Below are 6,000 nucleotides of genomic sequence, written 5' to 3' on the forward strand. Positions count from 1 at the left end.
TCAGAGAGGATAAAAGAAAACGAATTAAAAGAAATGAGGACAATCTCAGAGACCTCCAGGACAATATTAAACGCTACAACATTCGAATAATAGGGTTCGGAAGAAGAAGACAAAAAGAAAGACCATGAGAAAATACTTGAGGAGATAATAGTGGAAAACTTCCTAAAATGGGGAAGGAAATAATCACCCAAGTCCAAGAAACCCAGAGAGTCCCAAACAGGATAAACCCAAGTGAAACACCCCAAGACACATATTAATCAAATTAACAAAGATCAAACACAAAGAACAAATATTAAAAGCAGCAAGGGAAAAACAACAAATAACACACAAGGGAATTCCCATAAGGATAACAGCTGATCTTTCAATAGAAACTCTTCAAGCCAGGAGGGAATGGCAAGACATACTTAAAATGATGAAAGAAAATAACCTACAGCCCAGATTATTGTACCCAGCAAGGATCTCATTCAAGTATGAAGGAGAAATCAAAAAGCTTTTCAGACAAGCAAAAGCTGAGAGAATTCTGCACCACCAAACCAGCTCTCCAACAAATACTAAAGGATATTCTCTAGACAGGAAACACAAAAACAGTGTATAAACTGAACCCAAAACAATAAAGTAAATGGCAACGGGATCATACTTATCAGTAATTACCTTAAATGTAAATGGGTTGAATGCCCCAACCAAAAAGACAAAGACTGGCTGAATGGATACAAAAACAAGACCCTACATATGTTGTCTACAGGAGACCCACCTCAAAACAGGGGACACATACAGACTGAAAGTGAAGGGCTGAAAAAGATTTTCCATGCAAATAGGGACCAAAAGAAAGCAGGAGTAGCAATACTCATATCAGATAAAATAGACTTTAAAACAAAGGCTGTGAAAAAGAGACAAAGAAGGTCACTACATAATGATCAAAGGATCAATCCAAGAAGAAGATATAACAATTATAAATATATATGCACCCAACACGGGAGCACCACAGTACATAAGACAAATGCTAACAAGTATGAAAGGAGAAATTAACAATAACACAATAATAGTGGGAGACTTTAATACTCCACTTACACCTATGGATAGATCAACTAAACAGAAAATTAACAAGGAAACACAAACTTTAAACGATACAATAGACCAGTTAGACCTAATTGATATCTATAGGACATTTCATCCCAAAACAGTGAATTTCACCTTTTTCTCAAGTGCACATGGAACCTTCTCCAGGATAGATCACATCCTGGGCCATAAAGCTAGCCTTGGTAAATTCAAAAAAATAGAAGTCATCCCAAGCATTTTTTCTGACCACAATGCAGTAAGATTAGATCTCAATTACAGGAGAAAAACGATTAAAAATTCCAACATATGGAGGCTGAGCAACACGCTGCTGAATAACCAACAAATCACAGAAGAAATCAAAAAAGAAATCAAAATTTGCATAGAAACGAATGAAAATGAAAACACAACAACCCAAAACCTGTGGGACACGGTAAAAGCAGTCCTAAGGGGAAAGTTCATAGCAATACAGGCACACCTCAAGAAACAAGAAAAAAGTCAAATAAATAACCTAACTCTACACCTAAAGCAACTAGAAAAGGAAGAAATGAAGAACCCAGGGTTAGTAGAAGGAAAGAAATCTTAAAAATTAGAGCAGAAATAAATGCAAAAGAAACAAAAGAGACCATAGCAAAAATCAACAAAACCAAAACCTGGTTCTTTGAAAGGATAAATAAAATTGACAAACCATTAGCCAGACTCATCAAGAAACAAAGGAGAAAAATCAAATCAACAAAATTAGAAACGAAAATGGAGAGATCACAACAGACAACACAGAAATACAAAGGATCATAAGAGACTACTATCAACAATTATATGCCAATAAAATGGACAACGTGGAAGAAATGGACAAATTCTTAGAAAAGTACAACTTTCCAAAACTCGACCAGGAAGAAATAGAAAATCTTAACAGACCCATCACAAGCATGGAAATTGAAACTGTAATCAAAAATCTTCCAGCAAACAAAAGCCCCGGTCCAGACGGCTTCACAGCTGAATTCTACCAAAAATTTAGAGAAGAGCTGACATCTATCCTACTCAAACTCTTCCAAAAAATTGCAGAGGAAGGTAAACTTCCAAACTCATTCTATGAGGCCACCATCACCCTAATACCAAAACCTGACAAAGATGCCACAAAAAAAGAAAACTACAGGCCAATATCACTGATGAACATAGATGCAAAAATCCTTAACAAAATTCTAGCAATCAGAATCCAACAACACATTAAAAAGATCATACACCATGATCAAGTGGGCTTTATCCCAGGGATGCAAGGATTCTTCAATATCCGCAAATCAATCAAGGTAATACACCACATTAACAAATTGAAAAATAAAAACGATATGATTATCTCAATAGATGCAGAGAAAGCCTTTGACAAAATTCAACATCCATTTATGATAAAAACTCTCCAGAAAGCAGGAATAGAAGGAACATACCTCAACATAATAAAAGCTATATATGACAAACCCACAGCAAACATTATCCTCAATGGTGAAATATTGAAAGCATTTCCTCTAAAGTCAGGAACAAGACAAGGGTGCCCACTTTCACCATTACTATTCAACATAGTTTTGGAAGTTTTGGCCACAGCAATCAGAGCAGAAAAAGAAATAAAAGGAATCCAAATTGGAAAAGAAGAAGTAAAACTCTCACTATTTGCAGATGACATGATCCTCTACATAGAAAACCCTAAAGATTCCACTAGAAAATTACTAGAAATAATCAATGACTATAGTAAAGTTGCAGGATATAAAATCAACACACAGAAATCCCTTGCATTCCTATACACTAATAATGAGAAAACAGAGAGAGAAATTAAGGAAACAATTCCATTCACCATTGCAACGGAAAGAATAAAATATTTAGGAATATATCTACCTAAAGAAACTAAAGACCTATATATAGAAAACTATAAAACACTGGTGAAAGAAATCAAAGAGGACACTAATAGATGGAGAAATATACCATGTTCATGGGTTGGAAGAATCAATATAGTGAAAATGAGTATACTACCCAAAGCAATTTATAGATTCAACGCAATCCCTATCAAGCTACCAACAGAATTCTTCACAGAGCTAGAACAAATAATTTCACAATTTGTATGGAAAAACAAAAAACCTCGAATAGCCAAAGCGATCTTGAGAAAGAAGAATGGAACTGGAGGAATCAACCTACCTGACTTCAGGCTCTACTACACAAAGCCACAGTTATCAAGACAGTATGATACTGGCACAAAGACAGAAATATAGATCAATGGAACAAAATAGAAAGCCCAGAGATAAATCCACACACATATGGACACCTTATCTTTGACAAAGGAGGCAAGAATATACAATGGATTAAAGACAATCTCTTTAACAAGTGGTGCTGGGAAATCTGGTCAACCACTTGTAAAAGAATGAAACTAGACCACTTTCTAACACCATACACAAAAATAAACTCAAAGTGGATTAAAGATCTAAACATAAGACCAGAAACTATAAAACTCCTAGAGGAGAACATAGGCAAAACACTCTCTGACATACATCACAGCAGGATCCTCTATGACCCACCTCCCAGAATATTGGAAATAAAAGCAAAAATAAACAAATGGGACCTAATTAACCTTAAAAGCTTCTGCACATCAAAGGAAACTATTAGCAAGGTGAAAAGACAGCCTTCAGAATGGGAGAAAATAATAGCAAATGAAGCAACTGACAAACAACTAATCTCAAAAATATACAAGCAACTCCTACAGCTCAACTCCAGAAAAAAAAACGACCCAAAAAATGGGCCAAAGAACTAAATAGACATTTCTCCAAAGAAGACATACAGATGGCTAACAAACACATGAAAAGATACTCAACATCACTCATTATCAGAGAAATGCAAATCAAAACCACTATGAGGTACCATTTCACGCCAGTCAGAATGGCTGCGATCCAAAAGTCTACAAATAATAAATGCTGGAGAGGGTGTGGAGAAAAGGGAACCCTCTTACACTGTTGGTGGGAATGCAAACTAGTACAGCCACTATGGAGAACAGTGTGGAGATTCCTTAAAAAACTGGAAATAGAACTGCCTTATGATCCAGCAATCCCACTGCTGGGCATACACACTGAGGAAACCAGAAGGGAAAGAGACACGTGTACCCCAATGTTCATCGCAGCACTGTTTATAATAGCCAGGACATGGAAGCAACCTAGATGTCCATCAGCAGATGAATGGATAAGAAAGCAGTGGTACATATACACAATGGAGTATTACTCAGCCATTAAAAAGAATACATTTGAATCAGTTCTGATGAGGTGGATGAAACTGGAGCCTATTATACAGAGTGAAGTAAGCCAGAAGGAAAAACATAAATACAGTATACTAACGCATATATATGGAATTTAGGAAGATGGTAACAATAACCCGGTGTACGAGACAGCAAAAAGAGACACTGATGTATAGAACAGTCTTATGGACTCTGTGGGAGAGGGAGAGGGTGGGAAGATTTGGGAGAATGGCATTGAAACATGTAAAATATCATGTAAGAAACGAGTTGCCAGTCCAGGTTCGATACACGATACTGGATGCTTGGGGCTAGTGCACTGGGACGACCCAGAGGGATGGTATGGGGAGGGAGGAGGGAGGAGGGTTCAGGATGGGGAACACATGTATACCTGTGGCGGATTCATTTTGATATTTGGCAAAACTAATACAATTATGTAAAGTTTAAAAATAAAATTTAAAAAATAAAAATAAATAAAACTGCAAAAATAAAAACTAAAAAATAAAGAGCCCAAGTTCCCTTTTTTTAAGGGGAAAAAAAAAAAAAGGCACAAGGAATTGTAGCAAAATATACTGAATGGAAAAAGCTACTGTGCCTTTTGGAAGTTTCCATTAAATAAATTTGTTTGGTGGGTTGCTTTTGTTTTCCCAGCCTCCAGCAGGCTGGCATTCAGACGCTCTCTCTGTTCTGAGGCCCAGGTGTGGGCCCTTTGGAGGGTCCATGGGGCTGGGCAAGATGGAGGAAGGGCAGGCAAGCTCTGGTTCTGAGTGCATCAGAAAACCCTTCGAACTTTCAGTCTAAAGTCTGTGACTATAACTTGCTTCCTCCCTCCCTTCCTTTTCCTTCCTTCCTTCTTTCTTTTTCCCTTTTCTCCCCACACATCTCTCCTCTCCTCCCTCCCTCTCCTTCCTTCCTCTCTCCCTCCCTCCCTTCTTAGTTCTCCTTTTCTTCTTTATTTATTTATGAGAACCTCCTTACATCCTTGTTTCAAGGTGTTCCAAGCGCATTTTGTATCTCTCTACCCAGTTCTACTGGTGGTCATTTTGATATTAAATTCTTTAAATGCACAGAGAGTAGAATACAAAGCAGCCAGAGTTCACAATATAGATGCTAATTAGTAATCAGCGCTGCGTTGTTGCTTAGTCACTCAGTCATGTCCGACTCTGCAATCCATGGACTGTAGCCTGCCAGGCTCCTCTGTCCCTGGGGTTTTCCAAGCAAGAATACTGGAGTGGGTAGCCATTCCCTTCTCCAGGGGATCGGACCTGTGTCTCCTGCATTGGCAGGAGAATTCTTTATCACTGAGCCACAAGGGAAGCTCAATAATCAGCATAGGATCCGTATAGTAAAGGGTTTTTGCTTTTCTTTTTAATGTTTCTTTTGCCTTTATTGGAAAGTATGAGATAACCCTCTGAAAGATGAGCTCACATATGAGAGAAGAGGCTGCACTGTTGAGCCCCAGAATTCAGCTGATCTCTGGAATTCTGTACCTTCTTTATCCTATTGGGCATTCATCTCGTCTTAGTACTCATTTTCAAATTCACATAATTTTTCCAGGACAGACATCCAAGTAGAATAAATTTTTTATCAAGATCACCCTAGGAGACTTTGTCTATGTAAATTTCAGAAAGGAAAGGGGTACGATGCATGTGCCAGCTGCTTGGATGAATGTGAAGATGGGACCAACT

The sequence above is a fragment of the Bos mutus genome, chromosome 8 (genome assembly GCF_027580195.1).
Source record: "Bos mutus isolate GX-2022 chromosome 8, NWIPB_WYAK_1.1, whole genome shotgun sequence".
Taxonomy (NCBI): Eukaryota; Metazoa; Chordata; class Mammalia; order Artiodactyla; family Bovidae; genus Bos; species Bos mutus.